The sequence below is a fragment of the Haemaphysalis longicornis genome, unplaced genomic scaffold (genome assembly GCF_048455015.1).
Source record: "Haemaphysalis longicornis isolate Haplotype H1 unplaced genomic scaffold, Haemaphysalis longicornis Haplotype H1 scaffold_2, whole genome shotgun sequence".
NCBI classification, from domain to species: domain Eukaryota; kingdom Metazoa; phylum Arthropoda; class Arachnida; order Ixodida; family Ixodidae; genus Haemaphysalis; species Haemaphysalis longicornis.
In genome coordinates this window covers 224,700,991-224,714,683 of record NW_027526295.1, presented here as the reverse complement: position 1 = coordinate 224,714,683, position 13,693 = coordinate 224,700,991, and positions in this window count along the sequence as shown.

The window sequence follows — 13,693 nt, the reverse complement described above, 5'->3', positions numbered from 1 at the left end:
AACGACCACCAAAGAATCCGTCACTAGAAAGACTCGCGTTCAACCATCGTCGTTATTAGACGGAGGGTTGCATGATTTTTTTGGCTTGTGTTCTCTGTGTGGCGGAAGTAGGCCGTTTACCGCAGATCTGAAAACTAAACTAATACGTTGGTCAGTTTGTAGGCGTCGGGTATCGAAACCAGATCCCATACGTAACACGCGCGAATCCTTCGTATCCTATCGCCCACCGTTTTTAAATAAATGCTAAGAGACATATCTTACACTGATAACAAGCCTTCTTAATTCATCGGTGTGCTCTAAAAATAAAGGCAACAGCGCTGGTTTAGGTATCATTCTGCTATAAGGTGCACCTAAGTGCGGGTCCCTTAAAACGTTGTCATAGCAAGTCGGTATTGGGTGATAGCCCGCCAAGAAACTGTACTCATTTATTGAAACGGAAGCGTTCGCTGCAAACAGATTTAACCAAAAAATGGTGCATTCTAAGTCGCATCTGTATAGTGCAGAGTACTTTTAAAACCGTTGTGGCTAGTCTCGCTCTCTCAGATGATCTTCAGTGCTTTCAAAACATGGCTGGTGTATGCCGCAACGCCGTTCCAAAACGTAGCCTCGATGACAAACTAACGCTGTGGCGTTTCGTATCTCAAGACTTAAACGGTAAAGTTTTCTGCCACTTTTATGTTATCAAGCTGACATATGAATTCAGACCGTATGTGCAACTGTGCCCGCGCTGCAAAATACAGTATCTCTTTGGTGAAGAAATAAACCTAACCATGATCCTCAATAACCTTCATGCTGTCGTTGTGCAAATTGACGGTTTACGGACACTATCACATCCCATATCTTTATATAGCAAGCCTCGCGTATCTCTCTTGCTCCGCTATTACGGCACCGACCAAAAAGAATTGGCTTCAAGTGCACGACGAGCAGCGTAGGGGAGATGCCTGCTTGCGTAGATCTGTATCAAAACTTTATGCTCCCGCATTCGCAAAGTTTGGTTCAACAGTTTGGCTTTCGTTTACTTCGCCACATGAAAAAGGTATATGAGAGATAATTCCATCATAGAAAACTCCACAGGCATTTTGTGCGTGCGTGCGTGCGCGCGTGTGTGTGTGTTTGTGTGCATGCGTGTGCGTGTGCTTGTGCGTGTGTGCGTGTGTGCGTGTGTGCGTGTGTACGTGTGTGCGTGTGCGCGTGCGTGTGTGTGTGCGTGTGCGTGTGCGTGTGTGTGTGTGTGCGTGCGTGTGTGTGTGTGTGTGTGCGTGCGCGTGCGCGTAAGCGTGTGCGCGTGTGCGCGTGTGCGCGTGTGCGTGTGCGTGCGCATGCGCGTGCGCGTGTGCGTGTGTATGTATGTGTGTGTGGGTGTGCGTGCGCGTGCGCGTGTGCGTGTGCGTGCGCGTGTGCGCGTGTGCGCGTTTGCTTGTGCGTGTGTGCGTGTGCATGTGCGTGTGTGTGCGTGTGCGCTCGCGTGTGTGCGTGTGCGTGTGTGTGCGCGTGTGCGTGCGCATGTGCGTGTACGTGTGCATGTGCGTGTGCGTGTGCGTGGGTGTGGGCGTGCGCGTGCGCGTGCGCATGTGCGTGTGCGTGTGCGTGTGCGTGTGCGTGTGCGTGGGTGTGTGTGTGTGTGTGTGTGTGTGTGTGTGTGCGTGTGTGTGTGTGTGTGTTTGCGTGTGCGTGTGCGTGTGCGTGTGCGTGTGCGTGTGTGTGCGCGTGTGCGTGCGCATGTGCGTGTACGTGTGCATGTGCGTGTGCGTGTGCGTGGGTGTGGGCGTGCGCGTGCGCGTGCGCATGTGCGTGTGCGTGTGCGTGTGCGGGTGCGTGTGCGTGGGTGTGTGTGTGTGTGTGTGTGTGTGTGTGTGTGTGCGTGTGTGTGTGTGTGTTTGCGTGTGCGTGTGCGTGTGCGTGTGCGTGTGTGGGTGTGTTTTCGCCCAATCTTACCTCTCAGAATGTGCGGGCAACTCCCAGCAAGCGTGAGCGGTGCTAGAAATGTCACGTCAACTCCACATGTCTTAAAAACCTTGTTTGTTAACTTCCCGTTCTCTTATTTTTGCATACTCATGCTGGTTGGTAGCTTCAGAATCAATAACAGCAACTGAACAATAAAATAACAGAAAACTTCTGATGTACTGCACTTGCAATGCATTCGTGCCTTGAACTGAAGCTGATTTTAAAGGGACTTATTCTACAGCGTTTTATGGGTATATCACTCTGGTATACATTGGGCCGTCATACTTTGATATAAATATGTTTGCAATGGCCCTTACAAAATACCTTCTCAGCATTGCAGCAGTGTACAGCAGTGAAGCCGATTAAGGGGGTTTCATGTATACCACAGCGGCTGTAAATAAGGCTGCGCGACTCATAGACTACTAAAAAAATTGCGTACAATGTAGGACTCTGGCGACGCCAACTCGGACACGGAGCCATTCGGGACACCCCCACACCGCACGGCTTGCTTGCAAAAGCTTCGCGCAAAGAAACCTTGCCAATGGTCCAATTTCGAGCTAGTTTTCAGGAATCCCCAGCTAAAAATGTCGCCCGGAAAGGACAAAAAATGAAAGAACACAGTAAAACTGCCGCTGGCTGACGACTGCATCTTATTGCGCCAAAGGCGAAGTAAAGAAAAATTATCACAAAGTAAACAATCTCAAGTTCTTGCACTATGGTGTGAGCGAGGGGTAGCGCTGGAGCGGGGGCCACCGCTTGGTTATTTCTGGCTAGCTAGTTTCCATTGGTTGTTGCTTTTATAATTTCTTTTTAATAGTTCCTGGCGTCGTTTACGCAGTCATTCGGCTAAATGACTGCCACGACGAGCATCGACATCGGTCGAACTGGTTGAACCGTCTACCATGCGTAACTATTGCGAATATGAAAAGGCGAGAGGTGGTTCGCTGCACGAACACGAGGAGAGATAAAGAGAGAGAGAGAGAATGCATAAAGAGAGGGAGAATACCGAGCTATTTCGCGCAGCTTGCTAAGCCATATGACGAAACAAAATCATGAGGGTCTGCGAAAGTAAATAAATAAATAAATTAATAAATAAATAATGAAAACATGAGGTGAGGCTCACGAACTTTCAAGCACATACATAGAGTTTGGCAGTGAAGTTAGTCCCAACACTTCGACAAGCCATATGATATGCCGTAGCCAGATGATATGTTTGATATCTTATGTTACAGGGCATGTTGGTCAGAGTGGTCAAGAGTCCAGCTGAACTTTGCAGAGGAAATACCGTGTGTATGCCCCGTTTATACGTAGGCGGCGTAAGCCTCATGCTTGCTGAGACTTACTGTTTAGGGGTCGATTTTGTTTAGGGGTCGATTTTGTAGCAAAGACTATTCGCACGCTTTCGAGCGATTTGCTCAGTATGCGGACAGACAGATTTGACTGGTATCCGTTGACGCAAAGCCTGAATAATTTCAAGTTCTGAGATGTCCGTAGCTACGGCCACAATTACGCCGACATCACATTTGCCTGGACGTGGTTCGTACGCCGTCACCGGGATCCACACAACGCTTGAAATTTTCAGCAAGCACTCCATTGCATCGGTGTTACGTGTGTAGACAGCCATGAGGGTAAGCCTGTATTTAGGGCGCACTTGGAGCATCCCATCGGGAGCCGGAGATTGTAATCCCTCCTTGACAGATGTTGAATGTAGTGATGATTTTCGAGGAGTCCGCGTGCTTTACAATTACGACAAGCCCGTATCTCAGGGATTTCTTTACAGCTGCGTGCACGTACAAGACTTTCTGGATACTCTTAGATGCCCGACGGCGCTTTGAAGAAGATAACACAACGTAAGGAATCTGGTTATATACACGCTTACTATACCACCCCCCCCCCCTTCTACATTCTGTGTGGCTACCCCCTTCTGTATTGGCCAACACGCCTGGGCAACGCGTTGTTTAGCAACGCTCTTTTTTGCTCGCCCGGCATTCTTTCGCACTGTGACCTTCATTGACAGGCTTCACAGACCAATAGGATAGGACACCGAGTGTTATCACTCTAGAACTGGGGGTTGACTTGATACATATTTGTTCCAAATACGCCACCATGACTATTTTTTTTAGAATTAGCGTGGCAAACACAAAGGAAGCACGTCAGAAAGCATCATGTCAAAGTCCGGTCGTGAATCTGGACACGAACCGTCGCAAAGCGGGCCCAAATGGATCTTGCTTGTTTTCTTTAGTCTACACACACGTGCGCAGAATACTTGTGATGGACCATCCTAGTCTTCTGCACAAATATTACCATGTGTTATATAATTCCCTCGAGTGGATATACAACGTTGCTCACAGCACGCGCACATGCCTATCAGACAATCTCACTCTCCGACAGAACGACGGACGTGCTTTTACGAGGTCGGGCGCCCAGCTTTCTTGCGCTAAAAAAAAAAGATACAAATTACAAAAAGAGAGCTTGGTGCGAGAAAGCGCTGTCATCCGTCCTACTTTAAAAGGGTATAAAATGTTTAACTCTGTGGTTCTCACGCGTGAAGACACTATAAGGGTAGCTTGCGGAATCACGTTCTCTTTTTCTTTTCCTGAAATTTTCAACACAGCAGATTTTGTTCTTGTTGTTTTTCTGTATTCGTCACGTTTTCCGCAGTAAAGTGCAGTCGTCAGTCAAATCTCGAGCTCGTCTATTTCTTTTTTTTTTCTCCCCGTCATTGCACTGATGCTAAATTTGAAACTTCCCGGTTTTGAAAAGACACTGGAATAACGTAAGACTCTACGTAATGCGGGTCTAAGCTACCAGGGAGCCGGTGCAGCACTGAAAAAAATTATGGGGTGCTTAGGATTAATTAAGAATGCCCAATAGAAAAGCGGAGTTGGACCTTCTGTTGGTCTGCTGTTGAACTTCCTGTTTTCGTGTTGCACTCGTCGGGCCGCTGCCGTAGTTCAATCCATAGCCGCTTCTTCCCGAGGACGGTTATGACGAGAGGCATTTCGAGCTACCCCAGCCTCTTCCGCCCCGGCTTCTGTTCTCGGTCTTCCCCGCCCCCAGAACTAGGGCTTGTTGTGTTGTCACCCACATCGATGTGAAACGAAGCTTTAAGCCTAGTGTCACTAGATAAGGTTACAAAGTATCGGCACTCTTTTTCTCCTATTGTTTTCTGCCGCTGCCGTGATAATTGGTCATTTCGCGTCACGGGACATCTGTTTACACTACGACGGTTCATGGGCACCGCTATTTGGTTGTTTGTGCGTTTTCTGTCGGTCACCTGTGGTAGTCGCAGCTTGTCCTCCCTGCTCAGCGGCTGCGCGCGACTGGCGTCGTTCCGAACGGGAATCAAAGATACCGCGCTGCGCAGCATTTCAGCTGCAGAAATGTGCCTGAAAATTCCGTATTGCTGCGTCTTCGGCAGTGTTGTTTACAAATGACCTCGTCGAAGTTTAGGGGAAGGCCGCAGAAACGGCAATCTGGCAACAATGATAACCACCAAAATGGCCGCCGTTGCTCACTAACGTGCCTCAGCGACGGTACTCTGTATCTTTTCTAGCGACACTATTTGAGCCGATTCGGCGAGGTGCGTTCAGACCGTTTTAGGCCTGTTGTCCTTCCTCACAACCTTTCTTCAGCGCGTATGTTGCCCTGTCACGGCGCATGCTCTGATTTTCTGAGCGATTTTGTGCAAACCAAAACTATTAGATGCAAAGCATCTTTTGCTCGGGGCTATGTCCGTTGGCCATTGTACGTTGTGCGTTGGCGTCCGCACCTCTACTCCTGATCCCCCTCTCCACGCCAGCTGTGCGATAATGCGCTTCTCACTCCGTCCTCCCCTCCACGCCAGCTGCGCGATAGCGCGCGCATGCGCGCCTCTCCCTCCATCCTCCTCTCCACGCCAGTGCTATATATAACCGCGTGCACGCGCCGCTGCCTCAGTTGCTTCGTCGGATGAGTCTCGCTCCGGCGTCTGATGAGTACCGACAGTCCTGCTAGCGGATTGGCTGACACAAGTTCAGCCAGCATCAGCCGTTTGTCATAGGGGAACCCTGAGGTGATGCGGAGCATCGCGGAGTTTCCAACAACGTTCACGCGATGTAGGTAACCAACGCAAGTGAAAATAAAGGGAACTCCGCGATGCTTCGCATCACCTCAGGGGTTCCCGTATGGAAGATGGTGTAATTTTTTTATATGCTTTCCTATACTTCACAACGCGACCTTACGAAACAGAGATATCAAGCTTCCGCCTTAAAAAAAGCTTCCGATGTGTTCGTTGATATCTTGAGGTTAGTGAAAAGAATGCACCATTGTACGATAGGGATAACTAAGGAATTAGCCTGGCGACCTTCCCAGTTACATGCATTTAAGTGGGTAACATGAAGGGCCGTGAATTTTTGTCTAATCGTGACTTCATTTCCTCCTGCTTCGTCAATCGACAGCAAGAAACCAAGGAAAATTTCACGCCAACGTGCAATGGGTAATGTTGTGTTATCGGGTTTGTGCATCGTGGTGCTGCAGCATACGCGCTCCGCTTTCAGCGGTGGCCCCGGGCTATTCTTCTACGTGACGTCAATTCATCGGTGTGTTAGTGGCTCGATTCTGTATATAAGAAGCCGCTCTTTCTTTCCTTTTGTTAGAATGTTTCGTTGTACAACCTTTAACGCGTGATGCACTTAGGCAGACTGTGCTGCCGGCGGGTTCCTCCTTCCTGCTTCTGCGAAGATACACAGGGTAGCGGCAGCGACAGCCTACGCAATTCCTCCTCCGATGCGTCCACCAGACATTCTGTCTATAGCATTTTGATGGCATGCACCTCCCCAGTGGGTTGGTCAAGAAGATGAATGTTGGGCGGAAGCCAAGCCAACTTAATTGACCTACTTCACAAATCAGGGTAACAATAAAATGTCATAGCGCCGGCTTCGGTGGATACAGCAGTTGGAGTAACACTATAGCGCCTGCGAAATAATACGGAAGTGCCATACCAAGAATGAAACATAACAAAACAAAGGAATGCAGCAAGAAACACGAATTCGTGCCGCTTGCCATAGCACATGAAATCTTCTGTTACGACGCCTCTACCGCTGCTGGTATTCCTTCAGGTGCTAATGCCTATACAACCCTACCCCCCCGCCCCCTTTGTTTACACAAAAAGATGCAGGTCTACAGAACAAGCCAAGAATGTAAATCATGTACCCTAAAGCAAATGGTTATGAACTTGCACACTTGCGTGTACTGCAAAAGACATGGCCATGATTGTCACGTGGCGTCATAAGGCTGCGCGGAAGAAAAGCCACCTCAAATGTAAGACCTTCTAAGAGCGTTAGAAGGTCGCTTGCTCGACAAGCATCTGTTCAATACGAAGAGACGAATGAAGTCTTCCGCCTGGACGTGACATAGCAATTGGAAGGGACATAGTTACCCCGGGTGACTTGATTTAAATTTTTGTAACGACTTTTGAAACGTAAACCCTGAATTACTCTTCGTAAGGTTCTTTGCTATTATGTGTGGCGTGTACATCGGCTGGCGAAAGCTGTAGCACATTTTCGGAAGTAGCGTAGAGCCTCGGAAGTGGCGTAGAGCCTTGGTAGTTAGTGAGGAACTGGAGAAACTGATGTGCATCATTAGAGTCCTACTGACTCTGCAGTGCAAGGGCGTGTGTACCTCATGATGTGCGTGCGATACAGCTGACGGCTTCGTAAGGTGAAACGGGTGCGGAAGGACAACAAGGGATCAATAGAGCCGAAAGCCATATATGTCACATCAAACGCGACAACTGACCAAAATTGCCGTCTTCGGCGTCAGCACGAATGGTATAAAACTGGGGGCAGCTTTAAAGAGAGTATAAAATGCTTCTGGGTTAGTCTGGGATTCGAACCCGGGTCTAAGGAGCAGGAGCCGAATGTGTTACCAATGCGTTAGTTCGACAGGCTGCAGGGAGAGGGAACAAGCCTGTTGTATGCCAATTGATAAATAATTAATGGCACTTGACTGCAGGTATGAGAATTCAATTAATGATCGATTGGTGTTTGATATTTATGATTACCAAGTTGAGATTAAGAGAAATTTAGGTGCATGAAGATGTTATAAAATTAAAGTGGATTACGATTAATAAAAGTCATGCGCTGGAAGCAAGGACATTCTCAGGAAATATCTGATGGCGGCAGGCATGAATTTGCGGCAAGACACGCATTACCATGGGTGGCTCTATGATCCTGCCTATCGTTGTTTCTTGCTGGACTATATTCGGGATGCTAACACCTTGCTTCGAGGATATATATATATATATATATATATATATATATATATATATCGTACTCGCGTCGTAGCTCGTAGGCCTCGTCGCTATAAATAAACGAAAACACAATAACAAATAATGATGTATCAGTGATTAATGACAATAATTTGCAATGCAAAACTGAGGTGGATTAAAAACGTTGAAATAGTAATGAAAGGGTATTAATTCGAATTGAGTTGGTCAGTCATGGGCGTGCTAATGCTGGCCAGGAGCTGTAATGTTTTTTTTTTTTAATGCTAGAGGCACTAAAAGACCAGGGAATAGATGAGACATACATAAGACTTCTGGAAGACATATATAAGAAATGCACGGCCAAAGCGATAAATTTCTGACGCGAAAGGGAGTAAGACAGGGAGATACCATCTCGTCGTAACTATTCACAGCTCGTCTAGAGGAGGGTATTTACAAAGCTTGATTTGGAAAACACAGAATTAGGGATAAACGGAGAATAATTGAGCCATTTGAGATTTACAGACTACATAGTCTTGCTGAGTGAGACTGTAGAACACATGCAAACAATGCTTCAGGAACTGCAATCAGAACGCACGGCTGTGGGGCTAGAAATAAATATCAGTAAAGCTAAAATAGTGAGTACTGAGCATGCTCAAAGTGACCTCCCCAGCTTAGGTAACGAAACGCTAAAAGCAGTAAAAAAATATACATCGGACAGATGGTTAGTGCTCACCCAAACAACGAGAGAGAAATCTGCCGCAGAATACGTAGGGGTTTGGGAGCACTCTGCAAGCACTCCCAACTAATTGAAAGTAAGCTACTTCTGCCACTCAAAGGAAAAATCTACAACCAGTGCATGCGGCCGGTGATGACATACGGAGCTGAAACTTCGCGCCTTACTAAACCACTAGAAAGCAAACTTATGCCGGCCAAACGGAACATGGAACGAATTATGTTAGGTATAACACTCAGGGACAGGAAACGAGCTACCCAGATCAGAGAACAAACTAGACTATAGGATATCATAGTTCAAATTAAGAAGAAGAAATGGACTTGGGCTGGCCATGTAAAGAGAAGAACCGCCAACCGGTGGACACTTAGGGTAACAGAGTGGATACCAAGAGATGAGTCTAAAAGAAGCGGAAGGCTTCTAACCCGATGGGAGGATGAAATAGAGAAATTCGGGAGTAAACTGTGGACTCGAGCTGCGCAGGACTGGAGTGGTTGGAGGTCGATGGAAAAGGCCTTCGTCCTGATTTGGACATTAGTACGGTGATGATGGTGAGGATGATGATGGTGATGTAGAGGAACAAGATGCATTATGGTAGATCAAGACGTATTAGGGTGGATTAAAGTAGATTGGGCGATTAGGGAGGTGCAATTGCGTGGCGGGTTCGTCTACGGATATATAAAAGGTAGCCGTCACAATAGTGCACCAGGATTTAGCATTTAACATACGTAAGCAGTCTTCAGTTTCTCGAGTTGTTTTAATAAACGCATCTTATCACAAACTATCCAATATTTCTTTGCGCAGAGGAAAAAATCGTGCAGAGTGTCACCTGTTGTAGTTCATGAAATGCTCGTTCTCTGTTGAGGTGTAAGTGCTTTCGAATTATTCCTAGTAGGCTCCTTCCAAATACGTCAATACATAGGTTTAAAGGGTGCAGTGTGCTAGCGGTAGAAAATAATACTCGACTTTTCCCCTAAAAGAGCCACAAAAAGGGTGCTGAATTTGTCCGGTTCATTGCAGTCAATAATAACATATACCAGATTTAGTTTGTCTGTAAAAAGAGCTTTAATGCCGCTTTTTCGCACGGAAAAACCGATAACATTCCCAAACGTCCTAATGCAAAGTATCTCAACAGTATACTGAATGGCTATCTGAAAATGATCACTCTTTTCTTATCCGCGTATGGTCAGAATCTGGACTATACTATACCATAGGGTTGAATTGGTGCCTGCTAGCAACGCTGCGCATACGACATTGCTTCTCTAGTGAGGTGAACGGTTCATCACTTTTTAGTTGCTTGATCCCGTGCCAAAGGAACGAATTTTCATTCATTTTTAATAGAAAACAAGCACTTTTTATGGCCTGGCGACTTTATCGGTTGAAGGCAAGTCACATGTGGCGTTTAAAAAGCACACAAGCTTTTTTTGTAATAAAACACGCGTATCAAAAAGACTCACCTAATAGTTATTGGGCATTATTTTGGAGCTTCAGGTTTCTCATGCCCGATGGTTGCTTTTTGGGTGGCTGCAGTGGTAGATCACATGCCCGCTACTTTGAATCGCTTTCAAAACGAAGTTCTCATTATATCGTTGCATCATCTTTACTATTTCACGCGTATGTTAAAAAGCAATGTATCATTAACGCTAGTAACTTTAGCATGTTAACAGCACGTTGAGTCGATGGTTTACCAGCGAACTTGGTGCTGAAATCCCGTAAGCTTGCGTCTATGCATTGAGTTCATGCCTCACGTGCCAGTTTAATACACAAGCGATCTTTATAAAGTAGTTATCCACTGCCCAAAGCTCTATTTTGTTCAGATGAAGGCGAAAAGCAAAAAAGAAAAAGAAACGCCAGCGTGTGTGTGTGTGTAGAGATTCCGGCGCCTCTTAAAGGAGCCATGAAGAGAAAATACAACTTCGTTTAATTTGAAAGAACTGGGATTCAGTATCTCACTCAGCTCCATTACAGCCACAAAATATGTTTTTTAACGAAAAAAAAATACAAGAAGTATTTAAAAACATTCATATTTTGCGCCACAGTGACGTGTTATGAGCAAGAATGACCCTGCTGCAAGAATGACGTCATACAGGCCAACAATAAAACATAATTTTGAGTGCGTTAACTGCACGTTAGCATTCAAGTGATGCGGTCAAATGGAACTGAGGCCCCATTACAGATGTCCAGTCATGTGTCGTCGCGACAGGTCAGTTAGGTGGCCGCCAATCGCGCAAACAAGGTTCCGTGACGTCATAGAAAAGTTGCGGGAAATTGGCTAGGGGGTCGCGACTGCTTCACACGTTTTCTTTCATATCTCCGTTATTTTTTCGAAGGTTGCGATGATATTGGTGTCATTGTTATCAGGACGAAGCAGTCTTTCTAATAAACCCAAGTTGTATTTTGTCTTAATGGCTCCTTTAAAGACCCCCAGGTAAGGAAAATTAATTCTGAGCCCTCCACTATACGGCGCGGCGCGCATCTTAGCCCAGGCTTAGCTGCGGCGCGTTAAACCCCCAAATTTGAAAACCCTATATGAACGTGGCTGTACCATCTTTGTACCATCTTTCATTTAAGTAAGGAAAAAGCTTAGCTTAGCATTCGCGCGTTTTTATCCGAAGGAAAACCTGACACACCACTTTGCGGCCAGTCTTTTCAAAACTGAAAGCGGATTTCTTTTTTTCACAGGCACTGTCCTGCCCCAAATACCTCCACGAAGCCTTAGCCATTTCCAAGAATTGCCCCGCCGAAGGCCTGCAGCCTGTTCGCCGTCACTGATCAACACAACGATAAAGACTAAGCCGTTCGGCGCTGTTACCAAGGCGCGAGATCGTCCTCGCTTGCCCAACGGCAGGTCGTGCATGCATTGGCCAAAGAATAGCAGGATTACAGCTGCGTAACGGGACTTTCCCTCGCCACTGAGCTCAGGGTAGTAGTATTTAAGCGCCAGAGTCACGTCGAATACGTAAATGCCTGAAGCAACCTGTGTGCTGGTGGGAAGTTACTGCAGCTAGAAAAAAGCGTCCGCTATAAGGGCCGAGCGTCTTGATTTCTGATGATGGTTGAACCTTAATGGCGCAAGGCCAACTAGGGCAAAGAGCACCAAAGCCAAAGCACTGGCTTTATATGAGAGATGAAGATGTAAACACTAAAATCGATCAGGAAGAACAAAAGTAAAATCAAAGACAATGAGGATGGCTGCTGTAGAAGGCCAGGTTATGACATTGCGTGGCATGAAATTGGGTTTAAAAGTTTCCCTTCAGCTGAATAGTTCAAAACGCAATTGACATAACACATGAGATCGCCAGACAGGAAAGCAGCGGGTGTAGTGGGATGTGTTGTCTGCAGAGTTGGGGGAGGGTTTGTGTCGTGTTGTGTCGAGTGCTTTGCATTGAAGTAGTACGTGGATTACGGATACGCCCTCTCCACACCTGCTGCAGGGGTCTTGGAGTTCCCTGAGCAAGTAGGGGTGTGTGACATAGGTGTGGCCTATCCGTAACCTAAGGTAACTTCAGTGTGTCTGTTGTGTCTGCCAGTAGTGTATAGTCCCAACAGTGGCTTTATTACCTGTAGTTTGTTGTTTTGTCTGCCTGTTCATTCCAGTGTGCTTGCCATGTTTTGCGAAGGTTTTGTCCGATGTGTGACATAATGTCATTGTAATGTATTCATGTTATGTCCATTGACTCTGTAAGTGGAGCAACAGCGGCCATTAGATTCGCTGCTTCGTTTCCGGCGATCACCGAGTGACGTGGCACCCAGCATACGGTCATTTCAAGATTTAACGCATATGCTTACATAAAGGTCTTTATAAATTACGTGAATAACATGATTTTTGCAAGACTCGTTGGATGCTGATGCGCGTACAAAGGTAAAGAAATCTGTGAAGCTGATGGATTTGGGGATTTCATGTTGGACTTCGTGATTTAAAATCAGAAAAATGCCATAAGCTTCTGCCGCAAAAATGCTGCTTTTGACGTTCAGGGTTTAGCAGATCCCGAAATCTGGTCCGTGCGCAGCCCACGACACGCGGTTTTTGAAGCGTCGCTAAAAAATTCAGGGAAGCTTGCACTCACGCCCTAAACTTGAATGGCGAGGCTGTTGTAGGTGAGAATTGCCTGAGGCATAGTTAAGTTTCAGTATCATTGTTTATTTGCATATTTGCGGCGCTAGTAATCTCTCGTCATATGCATCGAAGAGGTCGTCGTCTTCTTCGCGGTGAGTGGTGGATGTAAAGCTATCCTGAACATTGTAGGCTGCCACCAGCTCTTCGTCATCGACTCGAGGCAGCGGTGGCGGTATATGCAAGTCGCGTCGGGAAGTATTCGCCAGCATCGGGAAGGGTATTCGCCAGCATCCATAATGGCTTCTAGAGATTGCCGCGGCCGCGGTGAGATCTCCCAAGCTGGGTGTCTTTTCAGCGCAACATTAGCGCTGGAGTTAAGTTTTTTACATGCTCGGTAGCGCTTGACGACAGCACTGGAGTTATTCATTTTTTACTAAAGCCACTGTGCATGCCGAGGACGCTCGGCGGTAACCGCGAGGAACGCACTCACGAGCGCTGAACATTTTCTTGGTATTTTTTCCTGCAACCGCGAACTTACGGCTAGTACAAGAGCTCCGCTGTTAAAATTCTGCCCACTTGTATTTCCCTCGCAGAAACAAGAAGGGCTGCAGAATTGCAGCTGTCGGCATTCGCTTTTTATCAGTTTCTACAAACGATAAGTCGCACGACATGGGTTGAAGGTATACCATGGCGGTTTAAGGGTCAGAAAGAGGTG